The 22529-nt window shown below is 33.3% G+C and overlaps 1 protein-coding gene across 2 annotated transcripts in view; it reads left to right on the forward strand.

Annotated features, from left to right (window-relative positions):
* Nucleotides 1-3134: 3134 nt before the first annotated feature.
* Nucleotides 3135-22529, forward strand: part of LOC125060922 (MOXD1 homolog 1-like) — an 80703-nt gene continuing 61308 nt past the window's right edge. For both annotated transcript variants that reach the window (XM_047666036.1, XM_047666037.1), the window contains exon 1: nucleotides 3135-3329. The gene's annotated coding sequence lies outside the window, so the exon portion shown is untranslated. The remainder of the gene's footprint in view (nucleotides 3330-22529) is intronic.

A 22529-nucleotide genomic window follows, 5' to 3' on the forward strand; every position in this document is an offset into this window, starting at 1 on the left:
TGTCCTTTGTCAGCCGTGCGTGCCGTGACAGAGTTAATAAATTTCTGTAATAGATATTTATTTTATAACGGAAAATTTCCTAAAATATATATGAAATATAAGAAGTGTGCAAGAACATTTTGTACCATCTGTAATAAGGCAACGCTTTGACACTTTTTTCTAGTGTTTTTTGATCTTCACTAATCAAACACAATTTAAAGGTATTTTTGCGTTAATATTCGCGTATGGCTGTAACTTTTTAATAATATAGTGGTATTTAATGTCACTTAACTCAAACGTTAAGTTCGATACAAGATTTTCTCGCGATATTTTTCTCTGGCAATCCGATAATATACTGTATTTAAAAATATATAGTATGACAGTCATGAATAGAACAATGGCGGAAATATATCTGCCCCAGATCTTAGTAACACCTAGAGTTTCAGGACTTCAATAAAACTTTGCGGAAAAGTCCTAAACTCGAAACGGGTCAAAGAATCCGAATTTAAAAAGCTTTCTTGCTTGTCAGTTTATTACTGTAGGTATTGTTATGAGCTCCAAATATGAAAGTGGAATGCAATATTATTCGGGCTACACTTGATGCATTAAGATTTCCTTCACATTTTATGTTTTATATTTTACTTGAAAACATCAACATCAACACAACAACCTTTAGATTTGAAACTAAAAAGGCTAAATGATTACGCTTGCGATTCTTAAGCCAGCAGCGTGTTCGTACGCTGGTATTCCATGTGTAAAATAAACACTTAGTATAGCAAATTAATGAGAAGAAACTGGTACCTGTCAAAGTACAGGATCAAAGTAGGATTCACCGTCAAAACTGGGCGCTAAGAATGATTTCTGTATGTCAAAAACATATTGGTTTTGACAATTCGGAGTCATTCTTAGCACTAAGTCTCGATTCTGAACCATACCCTCGTAATTACTTTAAAAATTATGTTTTTTAATTTAATTGTTTTTAATATATAATGAAAATGGTCTTCGTTTGAGGCTCAATCACGCCTAAACCACTGATCGTATCGACATGAAACTACCACCATTCGATGCGAAATTTTTCCTAGATGGTTTATGGCTATTTATTTATTAAATTCCAACGTTTTTTTTATTGCTGTTTTACTTTTATGAAAATTTATCCATACGGACTTCACCGCGGAAACATTCGGGGAGGCTTCCTAGAACCTCTAAACGTCAACATCTGTTAAAAACTCGATTTTCGAAATATTTCAATTTTCTTAGCGGGAAGTTAAAAAGAAGAATAATAAAAATATGAAAAAAAATAAAATTAAGAAACATAAAATTTATTTTAATTCGTCCAGCAAAGCGGGCGCGAAACGGCTAGTTGTTTTTATATACCTAATGTAAGATTTATGGAATCGCTCTAATAAACATCAAACAATAAAAAACACCGCACATTTATTAATCAAATAATAATCACCTTGTTTTTGTATTACGTTCTTATATACACTTCAACAAATTTATAAAACTCACAGAGAAAATACCATAATAAAAGAACAATAAATATCGAGTGGCAAACACAAAAAATTGTTTGGTTCCTAATAATTGCGTCTCGAGTGGACTCAGGATGTTTTTTTGAATCATTTGTTCGTTAAGGACCTTGTTTTTGTCTTATTATGGGTTGCTCTAACTCAGGGAATTCCGTAAAAGTTTCGATGAGGAAATTATTTTTATGAAACACGGCCTTAATTTTAATTGGTATTTTCTTTTAACTATGTAACGATATAGGATTTATACGTACATATAGGCAACGAGGCTCGTTTAAATTATATCCAACGGAATAATATATGTTAGTTTCAATAGCGAGTGTCGTCGTATTTAATTACTGTATTTTTTTTATCACGGAGAACATTTTTAGTGAAGCTTGATCCTTAGTTTTTATTTTATGACAACTCTTTAGACAAACATATTTTAAACGGATATAGGTATATAGTTTTGTTCTATCCAGCCAAAAGGTATACGCACCGTTTTCGAGAACACCTTTTCCCCAACACCGTTTCCAGCTTGTTTTATTAAGACATCTTGTACATATTTTTGAAGCTCTCGTTTTTTTAACAAAACATGTTTTTTTGCACAACCTTTTTTATGTTTTTCTTTATTACATACTAACGCCAACTATCTGTGTGGCATATTCGTAGGGAATATAAACTTCGCTTCGATAAATAAAATGTATCCCCGCTTAGTTCTGTTTATCTCACTATTTCTACGCGAACGAAACCGGTAGTAAGAACTAACTACGTAGTTTAGTTCGATAAAACTATAAAACATCTAACAAAAACTATGTAGATATAGCTAAATACCAGGTTATTTATATCCCACTTGTAATGCACGTGCTAGAAGGGTAGCTTTTTATAGCAGCACCTAATGAACCGTTCGGAAACTGGCATGGCTCCCTGCCCAGGATATCCTGTTTGAAAATAAAAGAATCCACACCTTTTCACAAACAATGCCGACAGTGAACTCAATAACAACCACTTAAAGTTCAATTTCCTTTCATATCACACGTTCGAGATCCTGACTTCGTAATCTTTAGGGGTTAACTTGCGCATGTACTGATATACGGAATATACTTATTTTGCAAGGTAATTGCTAAGCCATTTTAGCTATCTAAAAGAGCACACGCCCAGCTGCCGTATAGCTTGTTATAAATGTTACCACGTGTCACAATTTCCAGCAATTTAAGTTACAACTAATCCGTCCTTACATTTAGAATGTGAAATAGTATTTAATACAATTAGTATGAATTTGGAAATAATTAAATACAATTAAACAATACACAAGTGTTGGTCTTTTTATGCCATCTGAGCTCATTTACTTCCAGTAATCGAAAAATAATGTCAAAAAGAGATGTCAAAAGCTGAATTAGAAATTAAAGTGGTAAATAATAATAAAAGTGTTTGTAACAGAGTTTCACAGCTGCGGTACATTCTTCAGTAAGGAGATCAAGTAGGGATTATTTGAAAAAAATCCCGGGTGTAAATATAATTTTTAAATAATAACCAACATTCAATTTATTTTTTTGCATTTAATATGTTCTCTATTCATGGCAACATTTTACCCAGGATCGCCTCCATAGACCCAAACCGCACATGCCAGCCGGCTTTTCAAATTCCGTCCCCTCACGTCACTCGTCAGTCGAGCGCCGGTCGTCGATCCGAGCGAACTACGCATGCGCTGTGCGCCATTTCGAACTGTCAAAATCGAAGAAACGTAAATAAACAAGTGAATAGTTTGTGCTCAATTTAAAGTGTGTGGTACATTGTTAACATACTATTTGAAACCTATACGTGCCAATTAGTGCAACGAATTTGCAAGTAAGTGTCACTTCAGTCAATTCTTTTGTTGTTTTTTCGCACGATGCGCCCGCCGGCTTCCGTAGTGATTTAACTTATCATGTTTTTTGTTTTAAATCTAATAAGGGATTGGATTTGGAAGCGTTGCTCTTTGTGACTTAAGATGTGATTTATATGTTAGATATGTGTTGAAAAATGTAGTAATATTGTCCCAAACATAACCTATTGCTTTGGTCGTACGGCGCCGTGTTGTCGGAGACATTTTTTAGTCTTTTCAACGTGAATTTGTAGATTTATGTAATAAAAAGGCCTTAAAATATATTTTTTTTTGCGGTTAAGTAGTCTGTTGCTATAATTAGATTAAACAAGGGTGTAAAATGTATATTCTCAAATACAGTTATGTAACAATTTTAGATAGGTATCTTTTTACATATGAACATTCTGAACAGACAGAACACAGAACCTTCGTCAAGGTTCCTAAAGCACCTTTGAAGGTGATGTCGGCAGGTGTCAATTTTAATAGACTAAGATTGTGTCTGATAAAATGTGCCATCAGTATTTACTAATTTAAGTAATATTTTACATTTCGAGAACATGACGTGTCGACTATCGACATCCTGATATTTTTTCTTAAAATTAATTTAATGTACACATTAAATGAGCCTCGACATACTATTTATATGAAAAGACACCAAGTCAAAATCAATCACATAGGTTAATATGAATATTAACTAGATATCTCCACGAAATAGATATATTATTCTCATTTTTCTGTGAATATGTCAAAAATTTGAACACGGCGCTTTGCGCGTCTTTAAAACAAAACATAAAAATAAGTTACCTACCTACCTATGTAGTTATTGTTTATAGACCTATATCTTTAGATACGGAGTAATAATTGCAGAATAATACTCCAATGTCCCAGACTAATAGGAAGGAATAGGAACCGGATGGTCTTTGTCTTGTAAGTTTTCCTATCATCTTACGTAAGTGTTGTTTTATTGTATGGGACCGATTGTTCAAGACATCTTAGCTTGATACAATCATAAAAGCAGATGCCTTCGCGAACAATCGGTTCTTTACAATAAAACATTATCATCTGTCACCAATATTAGGTGATGTTCTCAAAAGAGATATTTTTAATGTTAAAAGAAAATATATTCACGTAACGGTAAATCTTACAATGTATTGTACGAAAGAATAGAGAAAAGTTCATCATAGCTATGTCATACGTATCATAGACCATACAGAACATATCTAGATATAACAAAATGTACAATATGTTTTCTTAGCAGTATAACATGACGTCTAGACTAAATAATAACTGAATATGAACACAAATATCAGTAAACATTAGACTAAAGCGCAATTAAACGGATGTTGAACTCAAGTCTTTGACTAGTGCCAAAGAAAGTCTATACCTAGACTTAACATGGCCAGACTCATTGACCTAACAGCTTATTACGCTTAAATTTCAAATAGAACATATTATTCTGTGTTATAAGAACACATTCACGTCATTCGCTACAACCCTTTTTGTCCAAGAAATCCGAAATATATTTTTATATACCAACCTTTTAAATTATTAATGATGAACAATAATAATTTTTCCGTGACTTAATCGCATATTCTTAAATCCTTAGTAAACTATGACGTGACGGCCATTCATTTGCCTGACTGATTCATCCATAAAATTTAGTTAGTAAGATGAAACATGTGTTTATATAACATAGAAAACAAATATGAAATTATCATATTTGATACCTGCATACTGTGTAACTTCCAATAGTGACAGCGATACTGATCCCGACGTTTTTGTATCTAATGTAGTTCTCTCAATATCCGTAAGGTTTATATATATAGCAACTTTGGAATCGCGTGGAACAAAAACTCATTAGGAATCGGGATCGCTGTCGGAATTGGAAGTTACCGAGTAACTACTGGTCAATTTACGCCATTAGCTAGCTTATAATTTTTTCTATGATGCTTCAATTCGCATGAGGTCATTGTATCATTAATGGCTAAATTATCTAATTAAAATACCAATTAGATGTAAGCGCCTCATAGTAAGGTAAAAATGGTATAATTTAAGCTTTGCGAATAAAACAACCAGGGATACGGATGTAAGAAACACAAGAGAATTATAAACAATAGAGTTTATGCATTAAATAAAAAATGTTTCATTGTTAAGAACTGTAATTACGTTGTTTTTACAAGATTATTTTCATTTTTATATTCTTTATTTTATGATCATAACATACGCTCTAAATATCTTAATTAAATTACATAAACTTATTTTATAAAAAATAACTTTTAGTTTTTATTGAAATAACCAAATCATATTTAAAAGTTCTGTATGTTCTATTTTTGAATTTCTTTATGTAAAGGGACCTATACGAATAATTAGATTTTACTATTATAAACCAACAAACAGCTTTGATTCTTAATTTAAGAACATTATCTAAGTTTTTATTTGTGATACACCTTTGCCGAGTTTATTCCATCAAAATTGTGAGTTCTTAAGAACCTCAAAGAATTTTTATTTTAAAATAAAGTTTAGTATACGTGAAATTTTCATTGGTCAAACCAAGGTCAAGATTTGGATTTCCTAGTTATCGCAAATAATTCATAGATTTATCCGATCAGGGTTGTTGGCGTGCTTCAAGGTTGCGTATGCACCTGGTACTTATTTGTTCGTTAATGCCACCCTTGAACAATTTAAAAATACTCCGCCGACCGCCCGCGTCGATTTCGTGTATTTTGGCGAGATTTTTTTCGACCTTTTCAATAAAAATCGTTATACAGTTAATTTACATACAACCATAATATCCCATTCATCTGAATTTGGTATGATTGTCAAGTGAACTTACCGATAATATTTACTTTGAATTATAAAATTTTATGAATGAATTTGCAATTGTGTTAAATTTTGCGACTAGTTTTATCTCAATTTGTTTGTATAGGAAAATAGGGTTTTTAGTTAATAACATGTTTCTTGTACTGTTACGAAAATATGCATATACATATACCATTGCACTATAAAATAAATGCCATAACGTTTTTTCTAAGTAGGTATACATTTCTCAGGAATCGTACTACTGTTAGTTTTGGAGTTTATCGCGTTCATATAGAGATGTTAACGTAAAATTGTAAAAACCGTTAGATTGTAATCTATCTCGCGAGATTATAAACTGTCGAAAGATTGTGAACCTCAGCGTACTGCTTACAATTTAACGTATTATTATTCGGTAGATTGTACTACACTAGCTTAGTTATCATTCAAACTTCTTTGGTCAATTACAGATTAATTTTACTTCCCAACAATTTCATATAACTACCGAAAAATAATACCTTAAATTGTAAGCAGTTCGTTGAGGTTCACAATCTTTCGACAGTTTACAATCTCGCGAGATATATTACAATCTAACGGTGTTTACAATTTTACGGTGACAGAGATACGTTATAAATAGAACAAAACATATCTTATACAAATATATACTATTCATATCTAAGCGCATTTGTCTTAACAATTTTCTGTCGCAATATGAAACTAATGCCGCATAAATGTCGATATTTCGATAGTTCAAAGTTGAGTATTGCAGAATGCCTTTCTCAAGGAGCGGCGAATATGCGCTCCAAAGTTTAAACATCCATATTTACTTAAGCATTCCTGTTTAATTAACATAATTAAGATGCTATGGGAAGTATATTTCGTCAGTTAAATCTGTTTCGGTAACGAATTGATGTAAATTGATAAACAAACGGTGGTTAACGGTTGAAAATCTACTTTGCATTAAGATCCGATCTTTAGTGCGTTTTTAATGATTGAATATTTATTAACTTGAGTTGATTTATTTAAATTTGATATGTTTATATAACCTTTTCGTATATAATAAAACTAATAACTAACATTAAAATATAATAACTTAAAAGGAGTCCCTTTAGGGAAGGTTCCGAAGATACTGGCAGAGTTCCCCTTTTGAATAGCTAGACTAATTCTTTGTCCGAGGTAGCTGCCAGCTCTTCGGTCTCCTGTGATGCCGACTAACCTTTTTGCTATTTCATTAAAAAGCTTTATAGCGCTAGGACCCCACGGACCAAGGGTCCCGACACCGAATGAAACAAAATCATATTCGAAGCCTAGACCCCTGTATTTGCAGGCTTTAGCTTTTTCAGCTGCATCACAAGCCGTACCAGCTCTGTTGTTGGTTCCATGTAGATGGAATGTTTATATTGTATTACGATGCTTTCAAAAGTAATATATGGCGTACAGATTTATTTCTGACAATTTTAAAGTTACGAGTGGTTATTGGCTTAAGCGTTTGACTCTTATCCCTGAGGTCGTAAGTTCCGTCCCCGACTGTGCACATATAGACATTCTGTCTATGTTCGCATTGAACACTCGTAAACTCGAACAGAGCTAAAAGGTTGTAGAGTCACTGATTTAAAAACAAAGAAGTTGGGAAGAAAAGTTTGAAAATCGCCTATTTTTAACTATCTTATTTTTTACTTTATTTCCTTATATGATGCTGTATTAAGAGAATATAGTCGAAGCTAATAAGAAATAATTGTGCAGTAATATCCAAGAGTCACTTAAGAAAGTGCTACAGCTATAAAGAGATTAATGGAAATCATTTGATACGAAATATGAAGAAAGCGGAACCGACAATCCATATAATTTTATAGTCTTTCGTATCAAATTTGTGCTTTTATTTTATAGTTACGAATAGTACTTTAAAGTAGAATGTTCATATCTTGTAATAATTGGTTATTATTAATATACTCGTAGTGAGTGAAAATACCAACAGTCTTAGGGTCTGTTTCACAATGTACGGATAAGTTCCAAATTAGCTATTTATTACTTATTGGTAGGATAAATACTATTGTTGCGTTCCACGACTGTCAGATAGCGCTATTCGTCACATAAAGTCCATCTAAAGTTATGAGTCCGATGAATGTCAAATAGCACAATTTATCTTCCAAATAATTTATGTGTTGCATAGCTATTTGGTACTTTATCCATACATTGTGAAACAGACCCTTATTATGCCTCTGTAGGAATATCTGCGACATGTTATAAAGCATAGAATAGAGAAATATATTTTTTTCAAAATGGTAATTCAGTCAAATTTGTTTGGAAACCGATGGCCACAATTCCTTACACAATTAAAAAAAATGAAACTTTATCGATAGACAAATAATGAACTTTAATGTTTTTTTTATAAATACGGCAATCTTAAATATTAAACAAGGATACATAATATATTAGGTATTGCTATCTAAAATCACAATGCCGTTGCGCATTGTCAAGTATGTCAAAGTTCAAAGAGAAAAACGATTTGACAGGTCCCTTATTTCTGTTTAGATAGTCTTGCTACTTTATATCGATGATTTATTGTCTATGTCTAACGAATTGACAATCGCCATTCCTTCTTTGTCTTAGGACAAAAAGTCTATCTAGAGTCTAGTTACTGAAATTGTCACAAAGGTATTATCGTTATAACTAATACCTTCAAAGTTTTATTGTAAAACATACCTTAATGTAATGTAATAAAGACACAATTAAAGTTGACAATAGGCCAAAACAATGATACAAGCTAGTTATAGACTGTGCCTAAAGGTTTTATTTTACGCACACGAAAAAGTATCAGTATATTACTAATGTAATATGAGCGAAAAACCCATTGCTCATAAATGTGTATTGTTAGTAAAAACGCGATATTCTCAAGCCTCAATTTACCTTTTGTGTGAAAATATCTAATAATGGACGTCTTAATTGATGGTTAGCGTGAACAAAGGCATCAAGTAGAAAAATATTCGTCCCTTTAGATGAGCTAAATGGGGACTTCCTGTTTGTCGGGGAAGATTAATTACGAAACTACTTACGAAGTCAGGTATAGCATGCTCTGAGTGTTACAAAATTGCATATTTTTATATGAAGCCCTTATATAACTTTGTACGTTGTAAATATATAGAGCACGTACCAAAACTTCATAAATACGTCTTGCTCCAGTCCCCCAATTGAAGAAACGGATATCACGAAAGGGCCGCCAACGCACGCGAACCGACCGGTATTGTAGTCAATTAACGGACGGCACTATAAAATTAATAGCTAGGTTACTACAGCAATAAAGAACTCACAGATTTCATAATTTTATAAGCTTCAATCAACCAAAAATATGCGTTTGCGCAAATTATACGATAACCCGAAAAGTATCTTTGTGGAATGTAGATCGTAAATTCCGTGAAAGCGTACTGAGTCACTGAATAAAGTATTTTATACTAGAACATAGTAAAACGAAAGAGTAGTTTAACTAAATCTTCTAATTGCAATTTTATTATTCATTAATATTGTCACGTGCGTGAGCAGTGGCAAGTAGGTAGTAATATTACTCATTTTAATTAATGGCGTAATAGAAACAACTTTATACTGATATTGAAAAGGTATATACTGATATTTTTCAATTTAATATCAATAAAGGGTTTTATTTAGTTGACGGAAATAATAAAGCTTTCTGTAGAAAATATAAAAGTACTAACTTAGGGGCGTTCAAGTTTTACGTCACGCAATTTTTGGACATTATTGCCCCCCTCCCCCCAATGTAACGCGCCGTAACGTTTTTCTGTACCCAAGTACAGTACTGTATTCAAGTGTAGTAAAACGTTTCGTGACCACCTAGTGACTCTTTATACCTGTTTAAAGTTACAATTATGTGGTGTAAAGTACTAGAAAGTTGAAAATAATATTAACAATAACGCGTAATTCAATCGTAACGTTTTACAAAAGGACCTCCCCCCCCCAAAATTCGTTACGAAAACTTGAACGCCCCCTTAAAGAGCTATTTTCAATGACTAGAGAAACGCTTGACAAAGCATTTCGATTTATTCGTTTATTTTTAGTTTAGAAACACAAACATTCATATAGTATTACATTTACTATGTTCTAAATACGCAAGAAATAAAAATATACAGAGGTCGAGGCCGAATGACTAGTCGAGTCAACGGCTTGCTAATGTGCTCACGAGTACCGGAAATAAAACGTGTTAAAACATTTTACTCAAATTCCCGCATCTCGTTTTCAGGTAAATTTATGTGTTTATTTATATAACGTTTATTCGTGTCTTTTGTGCTAATCGTTTCGGCAAATAAAGTTATAACGATAGGCCTAGTCGTTGGATTTGTATTTAACGCCCTTAATAATAAATTCTCACATCGCAAATGATCTTAAATTCCAATTCGCTTCCTCGAACTGAATTATAAGCTAGACTATTAGGACACTTTCCAAAGAATTAAATCAACGTTCATCAGTATAATGTCAAACATTGTTAAAATTTAGATTTTTTAATTTATTATTATGGTCTTTATATATATATAATAAACATTACAAAACCTCTAAAGAGTTAAACGTTAGTGCCTGAAGGGCTGTAGTAGCTGTAGTGTACTACAGCGGTCCTATATGTATATATTTTCTAGCTAATTCCCCGACTATGTTGTCGTCGGAGGTATTATATAACTTACGTATATATTTACAACTTAAGTAACCGCTATTGGTAAGCCGGATGATTAAGCACTATTATCTACTTCTCTTGTACCTATAGCTGTCCTTTACTTAGAAAGTAATGAGTTAGAAGAATAAAAAAGAAATACAATCAATTCAAAAACAAAACCATTTTTTAATAGTACAAGGGCAATCGGGCAGAAGGCTCATCTGATGTAAAGTGATACCGCCGCCGCCCATGTGCAGTCTCAATGCCACTCGCGAGCCTAGAATTAAGAATTTGTAAGTACGCTTTTTTCTTGAAGGAGCCTAAGGCGAATTGGATCGGAAAAATTGGATCGGAAGTACTTCAGTTAAACCAACAGAGTTGACAGACAATTATGTATCAATACCATAAGTAGGTACAGATAAAATGCAATGTATCCAAGGAATCACAGGTTGTCAAAAAAATGCCTTTTAATTATAAACCTGTCCACTTGCTTATATTACACATTCCCATCTGAAATTAAACCTGAAAGAGAAACATTAAACACCCAGACAATCAATTTAAGTCCATTTTGTATGGCAATTAGTGACTCAGGCAATCTCAGTGCTATGACGCGATGGACGTCACTGAGAGACACGACCACTGCCAATCACTGCTAATCACTAATGGATTGGAGTGAATTTTGATTTTGAGATATGCTTACTGAAGTTTCCGAACAACTTCTCGGCGTGTTTATCTTCTAACCGCTTCTGTTCCGAGCATAAAAAAACTAGTTTAAATAATAAAACAATTTTTTACCGGATTGAAGTTATGTATTTACAATTATTTTTCATAATTTTAAATTTAACCGACGTTTTGGCAGAAATGGCTCACGGTGTCCTCTTTTTACGCGGATTGTTTATCTTGAGATAATCAATCCGTGAAATTCAGAGCCATTTCTGCCAAAACCCTCCATCTTTTAGTCGATACCAACTCCGGGGAAACAAATACAGATAATACAACTTTTTCCACAGCTGTGACACTTTTTGACACTTTTTTCTTTTGTCTTTAGTCACCGTGACCACGCACGCTGTAAAGCACGCGAAACGTAGGTTAAATTTAAAATTATACATAAGTTCAATCCGGTAAATTTTTTTTTTTATTATCAAATGTGTGAAAGTTATGTCAATAAAAGACAACTAGTTTAAAGTTAAATCAATGATTATGCAGTTAATGAGACCTTTTTTTACTATAAAGTAAACAAGAGAATATTTGAAGCCGTGGGAGTGGCGGAGGTGCTAAATAAGGATCCGGCACCTTATAAGGACACCGGAATAGTTTTTGTGATAGCTAAAGGAAGTTGAATTAACAAAAAATGGAATGGAGAAAAGAAGCCAAACAATTGTGAAATGAAACTCGGTGGCGACTGTTTTATTGGAACGGAGTTCCTTATCGCGCGTTGTGAAAGGACACGGAATTTTTTTTTACGAAAAGTTGTCACGACACTTTTTTGCTATTTGCTATTGTAATACACCGGTTCTCGTCCGATCACCGAAGTTAAACAACGTCGGGCGAGGTCAGTACTTGGATGGGTGACCGCCTGGGAACACCTCGTGATTTTGGCTTTTTTTTTCGTCGTAAGATTGGTGTCGAGAAAATCTATCATACTGTTATGATACCAATTAACATATAAATTAATAGAAAGGAATTTCGTTCCATCCGGGTGTCCCTTGACACCTCTAAAGTTTTTTTTTTATGATTACACTTAACTTCTGCTGTTTTGGATCTAAAGTCAAAGGTCGTTGCTTCAACTATTCAATTTGTTCTTAATGGCCACTGTTGCGACACTTGTACAAACATATGTACCTAGAGTATTAAAATTAAGCACATCAATAAATCAACGAGATGATTGCTCAGATGTTATCATTTCTGAGTCATCTGTTATTTTATCACATTGAAGACATGTCGTGACCGGTCGGTTCGTGTCATGAACTTGACTGTCTTCAACATTTGTTATTTGTACGCTTCAGCGTAATTAGTTTCATTAGTCAAATGTACGTTGTTTGTAGTAATGTTATTATTCGAACGATTGTGAACTGATTATAATCTTTAATATATCTTTCATAAATATGCGACAAAGGGACGCCGACAAGCGTTTGCAAAATGTTAGCTGTAGGCTTAGTAATTAACTTTGTCGTTCGTGTAGTTTTGTTAGTCTACAACAGCTTATATACTTAATCATGTTAAAATTAATATCTGATTTTTTAACAGTGACTTCAGCGTCCCTGAGTCCGTAGGTTCGTTTCCCGGGTGTACTAATGGATGTTTTGTCCATCTTAACACTCGCTTGTATAGTGAACAATAACGTCGCGAGAAAACCGGCATGAACCAAAAGTAAGGCTCAAAATACTGATCACCTACTTGCCTATTAGATAAAAACAAATGATCACGAAACAGATATAGTAATCTGAGGCCCAGACCTAAAACTGGTTGAAGCGCACTGTTTATTAGACATTCAATTGTTTGCGTATGAAGTTTCTCTAAAACAAGTGATTGTTCTACTTGAACTAATTTACTTCGATATTTATCCTAAAAAATTGAGATTTTTAAATAACTTCTGAATTTAGAATATAACCACGGATGATTTGATATAAAAATTTTAAGATTTCGTCTGACTAACTGATTAAGTTAATTATTCATGTCTGGCCAATTTTGATTGAGCTGACGTTTCAAAGGAAACCTTATTCATTTTGCGTGACTCGTTCGTGATTCACCTTTAATAAATGAGATTTTTCAATATTTTGTATCAAAATTATCGCTCTTTACTTACGAAATCACCAAGTTCTAAACATTCACCACAAAGATGGGTAGGTACAAAATGTTGCTTCGAAAATAGCATCAGAACATCGTCGTTACGAGAACCGTTTCCTGCAATTTCCGCCTCAGCGTATTAATTAGTGATATTATCTATAATAAGATCGATCTCAACTTTATATTATGGAATTACGGTGCATTTTATATCGCCGCGGGCAATTTTCTGTATCATTGCTTTAAGCAAAAAGTATGGATTGCTTCGCATATAATGACCCCTTGTAAAACAGGATATCCTCCACAAATGTTTTAGAGGAAGCAAAAAGAGCGATGTTTTTCATCGTACGGCTACCGTTCACTTATTTTACCCGTTTGCCTTAAGGGGCTTCGCGTGCCGAAAATTACACTAAAAAGAAAATATTGTGAAATAGCTGGTACACCCTCAATTGCCGTAATGGCTGTATCGTTTTGGGAATATTCACTAATAAAATTTACAAATATTCTTTCAAAGGCGCCGTATACGAATATTTTCTTTGTGAGAATTTCACTTTAATAATGAAAGCGATATCAGCATACCAGCGAAGCAATTAGGCGCCACAGAATCTTAATCTATTCCAGGGTAAACAAAATATTGAAAAAAAAATTAGGTTTGGATAGAATTTAACTTAAATAAGTAGAACTCAACTAAAAACTTTTATATACGCAAATTATTACGACATTTTCGATGTTTGAACGGCTATAAAAGTGTTTGACATGTATGTCGATGAATGAGGGCTTAAGATTTTTACTTTATTATATTGGTAGATTACTTCGGGTAGTAATAAATTCAAACCACATTTTATACCTTGTTTTTATCATGCGCTCATAAAAAATCTGACGAAGCTAATTTTGATAATGCATCCATAACATCAGCGCGAGTTTAGGGATCACTAAACCTTTTTAAAGTTACCCAAAAATATTAATCACGCCTATCATTTCATGTTAATCTTAATAAAAACACAGCCGTACTCAGACTCGTTATTTAAGAGTTAAATAAACCGCTAAAATCGTACTTATCTGTACGTATGACATTAAGAAACATTTAAGTCAGTTGTTAACTGAGTTGCTCCGTATTGAGAATTGTTTATTGATTTATCATTAGAGAATGTTTAATTAAAAATAAATATAATATAGTGTTAGACATCAGATAGTATCAGATTTGATAATGGACTATCAATAACAAAAACAAACATTTTATTTCGAGTTCCTGAGATTTCCGGAAACAAGTTGTTTGTCCAGTTTTTTTGAAATATACATTCTGTCGTTACATAGTACTAATTGAATTATTGTGATCCTTTTTTTAGCACGGGACCCTCTTTTATGTTCTTGTTTAACCGGTTTAAACTACCTCAGGAGTCCGTGGCAGGTTAGCTGCTCAAATCACGTTGATGATGAATGATTGCTAAGATTTCGTTTAATGACGGACTGACGGCTTCCAACTGGCAACCCGTTTCATATAATCGTCTTATTATATTTTATGCGTTGGGAAATGTATAATTTTGTATCGATCTATACATATTAGATACAACGGCTCTTATTGCAACTATTTTTCAATATGCCTTGACTCTTTTTAATTTTAAGTGCGAAAATCATTGTTGTATGTTTGATGCATTTAAAGGAAATTATTGAGTTATTTTTTGTCTGGCATCGAATTTAGTGTATATTTCCTTTTCTTTAGAAATAGCGTGGAGATTTCTCTCATTCCTCGCAATTAAATGCGGCTTTATAAATCGTTGCTAAATCTTAACCCAGGAATTTCGTGGGATAGCCGCAACGCCAACGTGGTCCAGCGTTGTGGTTGCTTTTGCATACCGACCTTGGCTATACCTATAATTATCCAATCCTTACAATTAAATAATATATATAGTTTGGTTGTTTTCTATTTGATTTTGAGTTGAGTTGATTGGAATTATTGGTTAAAATTAAAATCAAATCAATAATCATTTATTCATGTAGGTAACACAATGTACACTTATGAACGTCAAAAAAAATAAATATACATTTAATGCTTCTAATTTTACATTTACTGCCAGTTCTCAAATCAAGGGTGTAGAACGAAAGAGAAGAACTGGCAATAAACTCTCCGCCACTCTTTTTAATCGCCAAGTTTTTGTTTTACACAACGTTTGTAAGGAGATGCAACCATTACACCATGTTCCACATGACATCTTAAGTAGTAAATAATAATAAAATAGATTAAAAACAAATGGTGTAATAGGAGCACGCACTTACATTCTCGTGAGGTAAAAAGAGTTGCAGAGAGTTTCTTGCTAGTTCTTGCCCGCTCCTGATTCGGCTAAATGTAAATATAGACATGATTTTCTTAATGTAGACGTTCATAAGTGTACATAGTTAATATGAATAAATTAATTTTGGTTTGATTGTAAAAAATAAGGTAGGTAGGTATATATATACAGGTGTGCTCATCACTTATCTGATAATGAGTGAAACGTTAATATTATAGGAGTATTTGGATTGTACCAATACTAATGCTTTCACGACGGTTAATAATTCTCACATATAGCGCGAAACTTCGCGCCGACTTCAATTAAGCCCTCAGAAACCAAGTCACATTATCCCATATTACGCGATCAATGCTTGAATTCACGAACTTACTTCAGCGCTTATCTGATTACGGATTCTCTACCATTCCCTAGCGAGCTTATGCAAATAAACTGAGTACGAATACAGAATACTAGCATTACATCACCCATGTACCCGCATTCCACAAAATGTCGGCTAATTTGAAGTAATCACCCGGGTTTCAACTAAAAGACAAATATATGGGCGACAAAGTAATTTATTAGTAATGGGTGGAGCACATGAAGCCTTTATTAATGTTTGACTAAATGGGCGCGTTAATGTTCGTGTTTTACGGATTATTCTTTATTTTTATTCAATCCTTTTTACACAGCTAAAAAAAGTTAACTCCGGTGACATAGTTTTACTATACTATACTATTACTAAGTCATGTTTCTTGGGTCTATGTCAAATTGGTCTCTGTCTCATTCATTCCTTAAACAATGAGACATGAGACTGTTTTCATATAATTTTGTTTTAGTAAAGTAGACGATCCTGTCGGCTGATACACCAATTTCCTAACGATGACTTCCTTCAGTGCATAAGTGAATGAAAATTCACTGGTTTAGCCAAGGCTCGAACGTACGACCTTGCTTTAACTGCCTAGTATAGATTTATTTCCTCTACATAAAAATAATCTGTCTAAATACACTCTTATAACTAAAGTACAAAGCGTTATTTAGTTCGTCTTACAGATACACAGATATAACACTTATGAGGTTAATATACTATCACTTACATTAAATAAAGAAACATTAATACATATTCAACAATAAAAGATATGAAAATGAAGAACTGTGCTCAGCCGTGTCTATATTTTTTTACAATTCAAATATTTGAGTTTAAAATTAAGAGCAATGAAACTTGGTGTTTTGGTATGCATAGTCGTGGGCGCATGAATGGGCTTTGTTCCTCTTGTTAACCATTTTTTCGGGTGATGTAATTGCGACTAAAACATAATTCATTATTCGCGTCAGGAATTCAATAGGTTGAAGGACTGGGAATACAATAAACTAACAATACTTTTAATTTTGGCGCACTAAATCTTCTTGTACTATGGATTTTATTTTTATGTGCGTATTTGACATTCGCTCGAGCGGTGAAGGAAAATATCGTGAGGAAATTGGCGTGCCTTAGACCCAAAAAAGTCGACGGTGTGTGTCAGATACAGGTGGTTGATCACCTACATGCCTTTTAGATTGACAAATGATCATGAAACAGATACAGATAACTGAGGCCCCTAAAAATGTTGTATTTATTTTATTTATTTATTTTATTATAAGTAATCTTACATCTAACATACATAATATTACAAAACAAACAATTAGTACAAAAAGCCAAAACAGATTACATAGATAAACAATATTATATACGAAAAATAAAACAAATAAGCGCATCAATAGACAAAACTATATACAGAAAACTGAAATTTAATATTTAATACAAAAAATAATACTAAATATAACCTAAACAAAATTAGAGTCTTCCCGCCTCTTCAAATATTTTCTCACATGTTCTTTGGTGAGGTGGAAAATATTAAGAGTATATATTGCCACTGATTTATTTATTTTATAACTTCTCTAATTTTGATGGACACGTGATTAAAAAACGGATATTCATCCCAATTTTAAATTGAATTGCACGCGGAATAATATAACTATTCAAAAAGTTTTTATATTTTTATAAAAGACAATTTATATTAAAACCTTCAAATGATATGAAATGTCCTTAACATCGACGAAATGTTTATTACGACATCGCCTACTATAAAGTATAAAAATTGCTGCTTTTCTTTATTTGTCTCTCGTAATGATGAGAACTTGACCCAAGTCGATGCCCATAAAAGAATAGTTAAACTGGCGCGCTGCAAAGTTTGTTGACTGATCGCTAAACTGGTTGTGATGTAACGAAATAGCCAGTTTCAGAATGACACATAGGAAATCCTATATTTATGTTATGATTTTTTAATGGAGCATTCTATTCATACGTGGGTCGAGTCCAATATTTATTGGTTTACACCTATTCATTTTGGAGCCAAATATTTGGTAACAATCAAGTTTTATTTGGAGTATATTTTGGCATGCATGCATTCAGATATCAACAACGCTATTGACATCGTAGTTTAGTACACCGTCTTAATTCGCGAGTTTAACCTTGGCATGGGTAGGACTCAAAAATATTCCAAATTTAAAAACTCAGTCGTTGCTGGTAAAATCTGAAAAACGTTAAGACTGTCGTGAATTAGAGCCTCGACTTCGATAGCAAAACAATTCTTCTAGTTTTAAAATAAACCTTGCGCATCAGTTACACCGTAAATAATAAATTCTGGAATGTGTATCCACTTCTATCATTCACTTGGAACAATAAGATTCGACACGGAACAAAATTCGAAAAAGTGTTCGAAATTCAAAATTCAAACAGCCCATTGTACAGGCCGCCATTCACCCGTCCTCTTCAAAAACTGGCAACACTACTGACAGGTGTGTTCCCGTCGTGCCCCTTTTTTCAACGTCCGTTCAGCTCAGATCTTTAACACAAAAGACCGTAACTTTAGTAAAACCGTCCATTCGATTTTTAATCCTGTCGTATAACCTATAAGGTCGCAAATTCTTAGAATGCTTCGTAAGTACGACACGATGGTAACAATGAATGGATCATTTCCCTTACAATGTTACAACGGTTAAAATTTAACGGACATTGTAAAACAGACCTTATTTTCGAAGGGTTATAAACTAAAGTTCGCGGAGTGTTTAAAATACTATAATTGGATAAAGTTTGGTTTAATTTATTTTCGGATTCAAAATCACACTGATATTAGAGTAGATTTTTTTGCAGTACACTTTTCAAGGATCAAATAACCTTAGTTTAATTAAAAACAACACAATTAGAGAACGAACATAGTGTTATACTATTGACTATACATTTTCCCAATCCCGTGTTTTATTTCATACATGGCGTATTCATTCTTACATTCAGAGTCCAGACATAAGGCTAAGGGTCTGTTTCACAATGTATGGATAAAGTACCAAATAGCTATGCAACACATAAATTATTTGGAAGATCAATTGTGATTGTCACTTCATCGGACTCATAACTCATGATGGACTTTATGTGACGTATAGCGCTATCTGACAGTCGTGAAATGCAACAATAGTGTTTATCCTACCAATAAGTAATAAATAGCTAATTTGGAACTTATGTAGAACTTATCCGCACATTGTGAAACAGACCCTTAGTATTAATTCTTGACATATAAGTGCCAACTCAGTCACTAATAATAATTGTATCGGATTGTTGAAGCACAGATTACCTACCCATAAACTTATTGATAGTTAAAAATTCAAATATGGAAAACTTCTCAAACCCGTAAAAATATGTCTGCCATTAAAAAGCTTAAAGCAAGGCCATTGTTGTCTTACTAAGGAACAAACTTTTAAAGGAAGTGTTCCCGTTATTAACAGACTACAAAAACCCCGAAGGCTTTAGTTTTTTTAGTTAGTTTTATTTCTGTGTCTAGAGGTTTTTGATTAAACCTAATCTAGTTTTACCGTGACATAAATCAATAGAGATGCATGGCTTTCAACCTGATTTTGAATCAATCGTCACTCCATATCTACTTCGATCTCATGATTTCTATCGATTCAATAACTATTGTTGTGTGTCCAACGCGGTAGAGTTCACACGGCTCGTTTCATCTGATTAATTTGAATCACATTGATGGATTCGTAGCATTATTGTGTTACGGGTTCGGATGTCTTAAAAATGTTAGAGAAAAACAACCATATTGTTTGAATTGACAAGTTTGAACGCTTTTGTAGCATTTTTGTTAACTTTAAACGTAGTCCTACAATGACAGCAAAATTTTTTTTCATCTAATATCTAATCTTAATTTATGAATATACATTAATAATAATAACGTAATAATTTGTTAAATCCATGACACACCTACTTCTATTGTACCATTTTGGTATAATGTTAAACCGGCCATCAACGATTATATAATTTTCTCTCCCCTCGAAGCCAGCCATAATACACAACAAGAAATATCTTACGTAAACCGTCGTATATTTGCTTAGATCAACTCATCAAAAGCTTTCAAATTATTTACCTAAGTAACTCCTGGATCATAAACTTAGCCAAATTTAATCCACTTAAACTTCTCACGCAATTCTAAGAGGTTTTAAGTTAAATTCATTTTGCAGGCCGCTCTCAGTCCGAGCTTAAATGCTTTAAAGACGTCTTTATTGCTTAAAATCATTAAACAACCAAGTAATAAAGGTATTAGGGTTCTGCTAAAGAACCTTTAATATACATGTATACTTTAAACCTTAGTTTTTGTTCTATAAAATATGGTAATACTCACGAAGTGCTTCTTGTTTGATTTAGGAGCTTTTAGGCATTTGAGAATGTAATACCCTTGCATGCAATTAAACGTAGACGTAGAACGAGTATTTGCGCTTTTTGGGGAACCAGTAATTCAATCAGACATCAAACGGAATGGGAAAATGCCTTTTGTTTCACAAACAGTCCGTGATTGCACGCGTCAATCTGCATTTCACCAACTCTCAAATGCATTGAAAACCGCAGAACTGATTTCAGTCGCTCCCTCGGTGTGGCAAATAAATGGCACTAGCCTTATCTGATTATAGCTGAATCAACATTTCAACTCCCAAAGGTTCAGCTAACAACTGAGAAATCAAGTTGTCTGAAAGTGCATTTTACACTTTTCCATCTATGAGAAGCTATGCTTCGAAATACGTTTAAACAAGTTTTTATAATAAAATATAATGTTAGTTGAGAAATGTCCTATCAATTTATAATGGTGTGGATTTTCCATTAGCAAATACCAGCCAATTACTGGAAGGCTTGTCGCCTGCGGCACGCTGCTACCGAGGCTTAGCGATAGTTCTCTCAGTGCACGAATTATTGTGAATTTTAAGAATGTTACGAATGAGGAATGTTTTAGCAATTTTATTAGATACTAGCTGATCCGGCAAACGTCGTTTTGCTATGTATATTAAAAAAAAAATAGGGGTTGATCGTAGAGAGGTGAAAAAGTAGGGGTTGTATGTATTTTTTAATGCTGTATCATAAAAAAATAGAAATTAAAAATTTTGTCTAAAAAATAAAAAATAAAATTTAGGGGTGGACTACCCCTAACATTTAGGGGGATGAAAAATAGATGTGGGCCGATTCTCATAGATACCGGATAAGCACAAAAAATTTCATCAAAATCGGTCAAGCCGTTTCGGAGGAGTATGGCAACGAAAACTGTGACACGAGAATTTTATATATTAGATTTAATGCGTTTTATAAATGTCTCTTTAAATAAGCATTGGTTAAACTTAACTAAACGAATACTTTTCGAACAGAAATTGACTTAATTATCCAATAGACGATATTGCTTACGATGCCAAAAACCATGTGGGCTTAAGTGGGTGTAAGAAAGTATTTAATTCGCTCTAAAAAAGAACTATATATTTATAAAGTCGATTAAACTGTAGTTTAAATTCAGTGACTACGTATTTTCTTGCTCAACTTTTTTAATAAAATTCATGAATAGTTGTATATTTCGCCCAAGGATATATTTTTAATACTTATTCGATGTTTCCTAGTCTCTCATGAGTCATCTAACAAAAAACTTAGAGTACTTTTTTAGGAGTTTCTACGAGTAAATAAGATTTCTATGTTTACTAAGAATATGTAAGTCATACTAGATACACTAAGATGTTTGAAATGTATGAGTCATTGTTTTTAAAACTAGACAAACCACTTTACATTGTTGATCTCGGAGTTCCTCAAGCAAACCATAGACAACAAACTAGCGCTGACCAAACGGCATAAATTAAAAGTTACGACTCTAGTTATGATTCATGTATTTCTTTGATAAAGTTTACTATCTAATGATTATTTATAGTTGCCTACAGATGCCTGATATTTAAATTTATTTAGTTTAATTCAAGCCACAATCAAACGTAGCTCATCAAAGATTATTAAAGTAAGTCAACAGATAGCCTCGCACATAGGATACACAATTAATATTTACACAACTTGAGTGATATGAGGCTCAAGCCGGTTGCAGACCGAAAACTAAGCTATGCCAAGCAAGCTAGGCTAAGCTAAGCTAGAAATAAATAGCGTGCACACCAACAGCTAAGCCAAAGCTCAGTCAGTGTGGCGAAGGATGTGCAAAGGGTGTGCGGGGTAGCGGGAGGGGCTTAGCTTAGCTCGTGTAGCTGCGCATCGGCATACACAACTAACTTAGCTTCGCATATTTTAGTTAGCTCACATAGCTTAGTTCGCATAGTTTGCGGTCTGCACACAAGTA

The sequence above is a fragment of the Pieris napi genome, chromosome 22 (assembly GCF_905475465.1).
Source record: "Pieris napi chromosome 22, ilPieNapi1.2, whole genome shotgun sequence".
Taxonomy (NCBI): Eukaryota; Metazoa; Arthropoda; class Insecta; order Lepidoptera; family Pieridae; genus Pieris; species Pieris napi.